This window comes from Dipteris shenzhenensis, chromosome 16 (genome assembly GCF_047967505.1).
Source record: "Dipteris shenzhenensis isolate YYH24624 ecotype China chromosome 16, Dip_SZ_1.0, whole genome shotgun sequence".
NCBI classification, from domain to species: domain Eukaryota; kingdom Viridiplantae; phylum Streptophyta; class Polypodiopsida; order Gleicheniales; family Dipteridaceae; genus Dipteris; species Dipteris shenzhenensis.
In genome coordinates this window covers 22,959,630-22,972,262 of record NC_141611.1, presented here as the reverse complement: position 1 = coordinate 22,972,262, position 12,633 = coordinate 22,959,630, and positions in this window count along the sequence as shown.

The following is a 12,633-nucleotide window of genomic DNA, read 5'->3' as shown; positions in this document are numbered from 1 at the left end:
TAAAATCGGCATGGATTTAAATGCCCTAATAAATAAAGAAAATGATTGTCAAAAGTTTACCTTCTTCTACTAAACAATTGTCAATTTCTATATAGCAAGGGGTCAATTTATCTTTACAATATTTTGAGCAATTACCTCTTTTGTACTAATTAATGTATATATGCCAATCTTTCAAAACCTTTGAAAAAGAATTGATTCGCATGTATACGCCATGTTTTGTAAATATAGTTGTGCTTTCATTGATTTCCATCGATACTCCATCCCAACTTTCCATGTAATTTATACACCCCCTTGAATTAGGTCGAAAGTGTATGGGGGAAGGGGAGCTTTTAAATAATAAAATAAAGCATCAAACTCAATAAATTATTAATCAAAGCAATAAAATAACTTCTTACAAGAAAAAATAATGTAAAAAATTAAAGAAGGTTTTAGACCTTGGTCTGAGAATTAGTAAAAGGTCCAATAGTAGAAAGTATTAATTAATCATGCCCATAGTGGGTCCTATACATTATTGATATCTAGAGATCCGCTATGAATCATAAAGTATTCCCAAGAACCTAAATAATTGGGGGTCTTACGTGAATGTTTATGTAATGGTGATCCCAAGAATAAAGTAACAGAACTTCTGAACTAGTTCCATAACCTTTTGGGTATGAAATTACTTCCATATAATTGAGTGTATGACGATCATAGCTTATTAAGTATTTCCTACAATCAAGGGTAGGAAAAAACATATAAATATAGACATAATTTCTATTGCTTACAAAAAAATATAACTTCGAAATCTTTTCTTACATAGGTAAACAAAGGGGATGCTGAAACAGATGGTTCTCAAAGATAATATATATAGATTAAGAAAACCATTAGGATTCTTGGCTCCATATTCATGTATATAACTTAGAATCCTTTTCTTACATAGGTAAATTGTGGAAGGGCCAACTTGTAATGCTTGGGAATGTCGATTTGGGCATCTTGTGCTTCACAAACATAATAATTTTCAGAGCATATGTGCGTGTGTTAGAAGGCTATGATACTTTTCACAGACCTTTAGCTTTGTCCACAAGGGTAGAACTGTAGTATTGCATGGCATGGCCACTCCTAAATTGCAGGTCATTTCAGCAAGGCAATTAGCTAGAGAGCTCAGGAAGGAGCATGCCCTCTATGCATTGAATGTGTCAGTATCTTAGGGGGGTAGCATTCCCTATGTTGAGGATTGTGATATGTAGCAGTTGCTATTGGAGTTTGCTGATGCATGGCAACCCCCATTTGGTATCTATTTTAAGCTAACTAGCTTATGTTCTATGGTACTTTACTCAACTTACTAGATGAGTCTACTCAGCGCATAAGTTATGCTATTGGGCGCAAACTAGTATACATATCGTCCCAACGACCCTAGATTATTTAGCTAGCATTCATGCAGAGAGTACTTACTTTTGGCAGACTTCTACTCATGTGCTAGTTAGATAGCAATTGTAAGCTGATGCTTTATTGATAGAAACGTACGACTTAGAGGTACTCCACTTATTTCAGCTTTTATTGTTGGATTATCATTTTTTGTAGATCCATCAATATGTAGCAGAGATGCACACTCTTCAATTTGCAGCCACTTCTTTTCAGATGTGTGCTAGTTTTCTTTGATGATATCCTCATTTACAACAAGGATAGACAAGAGCATATTAAGCATGTGAAGCAAGATGTTGGAAATTTTAAGGATGCATTAGCTTTATGCAAAGGCTAGCAAATGCACTTTTATGGCAAAGGAGGTTGAGTACCTTGGGCATATTGTGAGTAGACGTGGCATTTGGGTGGATCCTGCAAAAGTGAAATGCATCAAAGATCCGCCATAGCCACAAAATCCCACCGAGTTGAGGGAATTTTTAGGTCTTGCTTCTTTCTATAGGCACTTTATTTGCAAATTTGCCAAGAGGGCAGCTCCTCTTACTGAGCTCTTCAAGAAGGATGCTTTTGGGTGGTCAAAGAAAGCACGATGTAGCTTTGAAGACTTGAAATTTGATCTCACTCATGTGCTTGTGTTGGTATGCCCTGATTTATCACGTCCTTTCATTGTGGAGATAGATGCCAGTGGCAAAGGATTGGGGCTATTCTGAGGCAGGAACATGGGTAATAGCCTTTAAAAGCAAGAAGTTTGATGCCAAAGAACTCAATTTCCATGTTTATGATCAAGAGATGCTGGCTATCTTGCATGCTTTCAAGAAATGGCACCACTATCTATACGGAAGTAAATTTAAGGCGAAAACAGATCATACGACACTCAAATTCTTCCACACCCAACCAAATTTATCATATAAGCAGAAGAGGTGGTTGGCTGTAGTCCAATCCTATGATTTTGATATTGAGAAGGAAAGGAAAATGTGGTTGCAGATGCCTTGTCCAACTGTGGGCTTGCAATTTGTCTACTATCTCTACTGTATATTAGGAGTGGATTCATGGCATTTAGGAAGAGTATATGCAGAATTCTAAAGAAGCTCTCATATTTTCAAATATACAAAAGCCTTCTAGCTAGGGTTATTCAGATTTCAAATTGCATAATGGGTGGTTGTGGTGCCAAGACAAGATTTATTTAGTGCTAGACTCAAAATACCACTAGCTAGTTTTGCAAGAAATGCACTCCTCTCCCATGGCTGGACATTCAGGTATCACTAAAACATATGAAAGAATCAAGCAGAGCTTTAACTATTGATGAGAAGGCATGTGGAGAGATGTGGTTAAATACGTGGCTGAATGCTTGCCTTGCCAACATAATAAATTGGATAGCAAGTTACCCGCAGGCCTCTTGTAGCCATTACCCATGCTAGAGGGCAAATGGATGCACATAGCAATGGATTTCATCACAGGAGCAATTGCCTTCTACAGAGAGGGGATGGGACAACATCTTTGTTGTGGTGGATGGAACGACAAAACAAGCCCATTTCATACTTTGTTGTGGTGGATAGAATGACAAATTAGGCCCATTTCATACCCACTAAGACTCGGTATTTAGCATCACACGTCGCTTGGCAATTCGTTGAACATGTTTAAGCATCATGGTTTCCCTCAGGAAATTGTCAGTGACAGAGATGAAAAGTTTATGGGTCACTTTTGGCAGAGATTTTTATAGCAGTGGGTACTTTACTCACACCTAGCACTGCTTACCATCCTGAGATTGATGGATAGTCAAAAAGGGTGAACATATGGGTGGAGGAATATTTGAGGCATTTTTGCCATGATACTCATAAGTCTTGGGATTAATGGTTGTCACTTGCTAAATTTTGCTACAATAGTACCAAGCATCTCTCCATTGGCATGAGCCCATTTGAGGCAATGTACGGATGCAAGGTCGGGATGCCTTCTTCAATTGGTGACATGGCTTTGAAAAATCAACAAGCATGGAATGACTTGGAGAGGATGGATTCCCTTCTATAGTTGGCAAAAAGGAATATGCAGGATGCCCAAGCCAAGCAGAAGAAATATGTGGATGAACATAGGAGATATTTGTCTTTCAAAGAGGGAGATTATGTGCATTTGCATCTCCATAAGAACCGTTATGCCTCACTGAAAGGTAATACCAACACAAAGCTTGCTCATAGGTATTACGGTCCTTACAGGATCATCCATAAGGTTGGAGAGGTAGCATATTAGTTGGAGCTACCTAGTACCTCCAAGATCCATGATGTTTTCCATGTATCTTTGCTAAAACCACACGTTGGACATGTCCATGTTCTTCAGAGTTGCCACCTATGGATGAAGAGGGCCACATCCTCTATGTCCCGGAGCGCATTGTGGGTTTCAAAGACCATATACTTTGGAACAAGGCCTACGTAGAGTATCTTATCAAGTGGCAAGGACTCCCTGAGGATGAAAATTCATGGCAACTAGAAAGCATTGTCCAGGACCACCCCTATCTCCTATCGGATTGATTAGTAGTTGCAGTTTGCTACACTTTTGGACAGTCAGGCTGTGAAATTTTGAGTGAAAAATTCTATGGGAAGGGATGGCTATAATGAAGGGGAAAAAGGGGCCAAGTTAGAGGTCCTTTAGGTGGAAAATGTGGAGGGACTATAAGTCTCCATCCACTCCCTACTATGTACTTTTTGATGTGATATCTAATCCTATCTACTACCTCCTTCCTCCTACGTGCTCCCTACTCTCTCTCCCAATCTCTCTCTCTCTCTCTCTCTCTCTCTCTCTCTCTCTCTCTCTCTCTCTCTTCCACTCCCTCTACCCCTTTCCTCTCCCTCTTCCTCTTTGAATATGTTGTGAATACAATTTGGCTATTTCGTATGCTTGAAATTTCATATGTGCCCGAGCTATATGTGTTATCCATTGGATTATGCTCCTAAATTGTATATTGGGTTTGTACATGATGTGTGAAATCAGTCACTTCCTGATATAGGAGGAGTTGACTCAATCCCTATCATTAAGGAAAAAACAATAGAGTTAATCCCACTTGTTAAGTATGTATAAACTGTGATGTTGGTCTGGACTGGATTTACCAAAGGTTGTGGTAAATATATGTTAGATATTACATATTGGGAATATGGAAGATTGCTAGAACTATCCGATGTGGATAATTAATCTCTATTAGGGAAGAGTTCAATCACCTCCTTGAGGGACATAACAAACTGGCTGATTTGCTACATAAAGGGTCACCTTCAGCTTTAGGAACATTTGTGTATAAGCTCTTCAAGCATAGGAATCCACCTGAATCCTAGAAGGTGGTTTCTCTTTCCACCCTCCCATCTTTGGGAGGAGCTTTCATGTACTTGTGATATTGTATTGCTCAGGTCCCATAGGCCGGTTTTGGTCTTCAGAGGACGATAATATATTCTTCTTCTTCTTCTTCTGTATAGTCAGAGGATAACCTAAAGAGAACTAGAAAACAACTTCAAATGAAAGACCCTTGAAGTGAGCATTAAGGGATTGGTCTTCTATTCTTACCTTAGGGTTCGGTTTTCTACTCTTACCTTTGTAAATTGACTTTGCCTTCTAGTCTTACTTTTGTAAGTTGACTTTGCTCAAGAACAAGGACTTGGTGGGTTATCAAATGGTCTCCTCTTTCTTAGTGGTCTTTGAGTAGATTAGAGAGAGAAATAGATCTTGCTTCTCTTCCTTAGCTTTTGAGGTAAGATGAACTTGTCTATTGTCTTCATATTCTTGTTCTTTGGCCTCTTGAAGGGTGGGCTCATTTCTCTTTGGCTTTTTGAGCTGCTTTTTCTGGTGCATCTTTAGCTTCTTGAGCTTCATGATCCTGTGATGCTTTGGCCAATTTAAGCTTGGCTTCATGGAAGGGGTCATCATAGTGATTATTATTGACGGTAACATGACAAGATTATGTGTATTGTGATTTTGTGGGATCGATATAGGGAATAGTTTGATTATCCTATGGACCATGTGGAAGATGTAAAGTATGTTAGTATAATAAATGTATGCAACATATTTATGTCCTAGGAATGGGTAGGATACATGCGACGTGCATTAATAAATGGTAGGCATCAAGTGTAATAGTGTTGGAAAGGTCACCTCCCCATTTGTAAGCCCCCACATGAGGAGAGCATGGGGGGGGTGAACTTGGTGTCTAAGAGAGTGCCACATGGGCAGCATCATGGCTGCCATGAGGGCAAGGATCAAACACAAAAAGAGAGAGGAGGAAACTATCACATACGCAGTACCCACAGTTTGTCCCCTTTCCCCCCTGTTTATAGGTCCCCTCTTGCACTTGTTGGGCTTGTCTTGTGATCGACCATGGTCCCTTGCTCCCTTCTCCATCTGCATAACCATCTTGTGGTAGCCTATCTAGTTGTTTGTACATCATATGCCATTGTAGTTACCAATATAGCTATAGGGTCTCCATTGACATATTCATAACATTGTCATTGCACAATTGCTTCGCGGTATATTTATTTATTTAATCACTAAGTTCCTGGCAGCATCTTCATCAATTTGGTTTGGTGATGTTAAGGTTTGCTATGAGAATCTGAGCTCATTTCTTGTGGGAAGTGAGGACACTCCTTTGAACGGGTGAGGGGAAGTACCACTATTTCGTAATCGATTGAACACAACATATGAACTGATACCATATACACCATTACGCCAAAGCATACCTGGAATATAGCCTCTACTAATTGAAAATCCACCTAGAATGACATCATCTTTGCATGATGTCACCAATGCAATACAAGATTTCCTTCAAGGCATCATGACATTGACTATTTAGCGAGAGTTGCCTTCTTAAAGAGAGATCTTTTGAGAGTTAGGAGGAATCATTCAAAAGAGAGAAAAAGAGAAAGTTAAACATAGTGAGTGCTTTGGATTTCCCTAAGCATGACACATCTCATGACTTGCATTAACTTTTTTCACTTTCACTCAATTTGAGTGTCATGATAGGGATAGCCGGGCATTAGCTACCTTGCACTTGGAAAGAGATGCATTCCTTTGGTGGTTGGTGCATCAATATGAGGATAACCCTATGGTTCTTGCTGTCAAATATTCAATGATATTTTGACAATTCAAAATTTTAGATGGCTTATGCGGGTGAGATAAGGAATTAGCATGATACTGGTCTAACTTTGTTGGTCTTTTGAATGCTAATTTCTTGTCGCTTAGATATAAGGAGGATCAAATATTCAAGTGGGAGCAGCTATGATAGTTAGATAGAGAGTGTGCTTTTACAAAATGCGAAGGGTGACTACATGTAAGCTAAAGTTTGTCACAAAAGATAGAGCAAAGCCATAGCTGAATCATAGAAAAAGATAGAGCAAGGGCATCACCCCTTTCCAAGAACAAAATTCATTAACAAATGGATCCCCAAAATTGGTTGTCTACCTCGAAGACATCATTTCCATAGGAAAATTCCGTCCTTACAATTCTATCATAACATAACCGTTCTAGCAAGAGTATGTATGCAATTTCCTTAATCAAATTACTAAAAGCTAGCTGTCCACAGTTAAATTGTGTCCTACTTCTAACCAAGGTCGCTCCACCCATACCTACTCGATTCTGAACCAAAATCCATGTCACCAAATTGATAAATGACATGATCTACTAAAATCACCATTGAGGAATCCCATTTGCATGCAAATCCAATCAAACCTTTTTTCCATTCAAACAACTCAGTCTCTGTATGAACCTCAAGCTAATTGTCCCATATTTCATACCAGAAGACATGAAATTCAGAAACAATTATTTTGTGAAGCAATGGCATACCTAGAAATCAATCATGAAAACCAAAGAGAAACCATGTAACAGAATAGGAAAGTGTTTCCAAAATGTATTTTAGACTAAAAAGACACGTCAATGCAATCATACTAGCTTACTCCTCAAAATATGGTACTTTTGAGACCTTGTAGGGTGTCCCTTGAGAGTATTGTATCCTAACGGTTATGCTTACTTATGTCAGACTCTTCTAATGTACGTGCTTATCTATATTGTTTGACATCACCAAAATTTTAACTTCAATGTTTTTGTCAAAGGGCAAATGAACTACAAAACTGACTACCATTTTTGAAGGGGGTTTCGTTTTATGCTGAGGGATCCTTCTTGAGAAGTTTGTCATCCGGCCTATATACTCATCTATTAGGTTCAAGACACGTGATGCTATAAATTATGTGATCTGGTTTGTTTGCTTGCGTTGGCACTTTATTAGTGTGCCTTCTTTGTTGTCATTGTTGATGTTCTCCAGATGTGTTTTTTTAACAAAGAATACGATGGATGCAAACATTAGTAATGTTGTATATGGTTGGCTATTTGCATGGAAGAAACAATGATTCTTATTTACTTGCCATGGTGTGATTTGGGTGTTGTAAATGGGTTAATGGTTGCTCTGAATTATTGGTCATATACTTGTCTATTGAAAATATAGGTAAGCTTTTCCATTGTGATCACACGGTTCATGGCATCATGCGTATTGCCAAATTGTTCCATAAATTGTTCTACAATCATGGTTTCCTATTGTCGTGTTGTGTCTTTTAGTGAATCCAAGGAAACATTGTATCCATAATGTAGCAATTCACATGGGTATGCTGATAGCCATTTGTCTTTGTGTACAACAATTTTCTAGACTCATCGAATTTGATGTCATGGTCAATAGAAATATCTATTGGTAGTGTCAATTTTTAATTGGTAATAACCTCCGTAAGGATCAAGCCATGTAGTTTATCTAGAAAATGATAAATATCTATACCGTTTGCATGTTTGAAACTTTTTGGTTCCTGCTTTGTTGGTATTCGGTTGGTGCAATTGTTGATGGAGTCTCAAAGATCCTTCTATTATTAAACCCATTTATGTAAGCAGATGGGCACTCATTTGCATTGTTGACTAGACAAAATTGGCATATTCTCAGGTGGAAAGTCTTTGTGGTTGGGATAGGCTTGGTTTATCTGGCATTGTTTTTATACCTCTCAAATAGTTTGTGAGCACAATTCAGTCATAAGTGGAAAAACCAATAGAGTTTGAGCATACATGTGTGTTGTGTGTAATGTGTACCTTGTTTGCATCCACCATTCTTTTTTGTGTATGAATTTTTATGATTAGTAGAAGAATTTCTCTATGAGAAAGACACAAGAAAGAATAATCAACCTTGTTAGGTCAATTTATGGTGGGGGTAGGGGGAGAAGGGATGTAGATTATATTTGATTGTAAATCCATACCTCTAGAGGCATGGTGGACTTGTTCATTGTTGTACAATATCTAGTGGCATTAGAGTGAAGTGGTTTGGCGGAGAAGGGAAATTGAGGATTCATAACTTGGGTCTCTATCTACACGAGACAGCATGACACAACCGAGGAAATTGATAGAAAAATTTGATGCTTCAAAATATCTTCCAACCCTTGGAATGATTGTACAAAATGTTTTTTTGTGCATTGCCAAAACATGGAAGCACACCTATGTATATCATCCGCTTCCAAAGGAAATATAAAAAAGGGACATCTAGGCTGCCTACTAAATGCTTCATGGGTTTCTTCCACCTTCAAAAAATACAACTTAGTGCAGCATCATGCAAGGAAGCACACCTACATATATTATCCGATTCTGAAGGAATTGCAAAAAAAGGGCATCCAAGCCATACACTACATACTTGATGGGTTTCTTCTACCACCCAGAGCTTGAAACAATTCAACTTTTGTCAATGCAGCCTGATGCATAAACTGATGCACCATTTCAGTTAAGCCCAAGACAACAATAAACACGAAGTATATGTGCTTGCAAGGCATGTAGGGACTTTTTCTTGCTTCCCTTTCTGTGAAATCAAGGCATGTGCAACGTGGAAACTCTAAAATAAATCAAGACACTATATGTTAGCCCCTTAGACATTGATCCTATTGTACGAACATGGAATACATGCACCTCATGTGGAATAATGATGTTCTCTCTCACCACCTCCCCATTTTCTGTAACTGCCTTGTGTATCCTTTCGTTGAAATCTTTATTCAACTTACTTCTCCATGAAACAAGCTTTCCATCACGATGAGAAGGGCGCACATGGCTAGGTGTATGGATCTGCTATGCATAAGGAGGTCCCATCACACCAATAGAATCATCACTATTAAATACGAACCCTGCCCTTACAAGGGCACCCCTCTCATCTAGAGTCATTGATGTCCCACTTGCAACCTTCCATACACCTGGAGAGACCCCAGGAACACCTTGAATGGATTTATCCACATTCCATGTATGGGTGACAGAAGTATTACAAAACCATACAAACTGCTCTGTCACTCCATGAGAATGTTGCCTTCTTCCCTTAAAACAAGGGGCTGGCACACCATAACTTGCACTTCTACCAAGTGCATTGATTAGTGCCCCACATCGTCTCCGACTCTCTGCCAAGTAGCCAAAGCATGTGACAACGCTATGTGGTTCAGTTCTCTTGATCGCCCAATTGGCTTCATGAATATCTATCTCTCTACAAACCACGTCCTGTGATGGACTTTTAAAATCAATTTGTCTTCTTTTTCCTATCACTCTCCTTGTTGTCACTGTCATGTATTCTGGTCGATGACTATCATTTGCATGGACCGATGTTGAACATTTTGAACCCCTCTTTCTTCTTATGCTCACCGATTCTGTTATTGGCCTATTCATCTCAGGAGATTGTATCCCACCCTCTTCAATCACTATGTGTGATAAATCCACAAGCCTATTTCTGTCCCCTTTACCAGACCCACTACCATCAAGTATTCTTCGCCGGAGAGCATCCAAATTTGGTCCTGTACCCAAGTGTCTTCCATTCATAAAGGCATTGTAGTGGGCACTCTGAAGGACACTCATTGCAAGATCTGCTGCACAAGCATCATTACAATGTTATGTGTTTTGCATATCCATGTGCTGCTCTCATGCTAGAATGTTTTGTCTCTGAAAGGTTCACTGTAGGAACAAATCCAGAGTGCTCTTCTTGCTGCAAGAACATTCCCCCCCACTGGTTGACTCTAATATCCCACCAAGCAAGCCACGTATGCAATGTTGGTAGCTCACCCTCCTTCACATGAATTGGGGACCAATACGAATTCAATGTTTGTTTGCATTGGTCTACAGAAGTTGAAGTTGTTGCCTCTCTCCACTTCCGACATAGAAGTTTATGCTCCTCCTGAAATTGTGGCTTAATGCATCGTTTGGTGTGCTCAACCATGCTCATCTCCCAATGGAAAACACAAGTTCTTTCTCTACCATCCATCACATTTTTCGGTCCCCCATTGTAAACAGTGCAGACAGCCAGCCAATTTGCTCCTGCTCCATCTGCCATGAATCCACGGAATTCAGGTTTTTTAAAACCATTCTTCTCCATTGTATTGTTCAATAGCTCCCAAAATCGAACTTGAGCATGGTTATCCTCCACCTTGAATTCACATATTGCTATAGTTAATAGTTCCCTTATGAATGGGTCATACACATGAGCACCCATTGTTGACCATCCCCTCACTCGATGCACATGGTCAAAATGAACCCATTGTGATCCCAAGCTACCACCAGGCCGCATGCGATTCACTAGATCAACTCCTGATCCTGGACCAATGGTCGACATTTTGAAGATATGTGGTTGTTGTTCATCTTGCAATTGTTCAGGAAATAGGATACTTTGTAGGTATGGATATTTGCATCTCCTCTTTAAATCAAGTATTGAATCCATTCCACCATCCCCTCCTCTAGCCTCACTTCTTGCGCTCTGCACCACTCTCTGAAGCCTCCTTCTCTGGGTCATTGGTGTAATGGTTTCAAGCACTTCTTCGAACTTTTGATCATCTAGCGGCTCCACAACAACCCCATCCTTTGCTAGCATCATCTCCATCACAAGGTCTTGTGCCACAGACACCTCGATATTTTTGCAAGAGGAATTTCCATTCAACCTTGCACGCATTGAAATGAGATCATCTACTTGCATTTCCTTTGCTCGACTTCTACCTTTTTCAACTGGATGGTCATGGAAACCCACATGCACTGCGCATCTCGTTGTCTTCACTCGTTCATGGGGAAAGCAATAATATATAATAGCACTGCATAGGTAAACACACTCTGGTATTGCATCACAATGCTTGCACACAAGTGACCCCAAGGCTGGATCAATGGGACCAGGTAGAGGAGGTCTCCTAAGCTTTCCTTTCCATTGTGTATCATTTAAAACTCCCATTCGTTCAAGGAAAGGACAATCCAAATTACAACATCTCAAATAACCTGAACATCTACTCATTCTCACAACACCATTGAAGCAGTCTTGCGAAAATGTGGAATATTTTGTCCAAACATGACCATCAACATTCTGTTCCATTCCAGACATTGGTGAACCCTTAGGCATAGGTGGAAGTTCAAAGACAATATATCCATCATAAGTTAGAGGAAGCTCAGCAACCTTCTCCACTCGAACTGCAGATTTGAGCGCAACATGAAGAGAACTATTCAAAGGCATCCTCTCTATCAGTGAAACCACACTATTTAGTTCATGATTCATAAAGTCACCATGAGAACCTCTTTTATAGGGCATGTGAACTCTTAAGGTTGATTGTTGGCTACCACTAATCTTGAACCCTTTCTGACCATCCTCTAAGTTTACCACTGGAAGTACAATGGCAAGCTCATCTATTCCGATTTCTTGATGCAGCTCAATGTCCTCGTTCTCAATGTGAAAGTGTTCCTTAAGCTCCACCAATGAAACCTCCAGGAAAGGAGTGTCAAAACGAATGGTCAATGATTCGTGTTCTCCAAAGCGAATGAAAACTGAGAAAGGCATGATTCAAATGCTAGAGCCAAGATGTAGCACCAGACGACACCAACCAAAGAACAAGAGAAAAGCTATCTACACAAAGGGTCCGAAAGCAGGGAGGCAAAATAAGAAATGGCATAGATGTGTTGGAGACCGAAGAGAATGGAGCAAAGAGAAGTGTTGAAAGAGCCACTGAGAGGGATTATGGGAGAGAAGAGAAGAAGCAAGTTCGTCTCTGTAAGTGTCAAATGCAAATGGATGTCACTATTAGCATCCAAGGTGGTCGTTTAACTGCAAGTCTTTATTGAACAAGATGTGCTTATTTGTTTAGAATAATGGTAATCTTTGAACAAGATGCCTTCATGCATATAGTAACTTGAACGACGCCTCCATGCATTTCATTCAGTAAGGGTGTACATTTAATATAAATGAATAAAAAGACA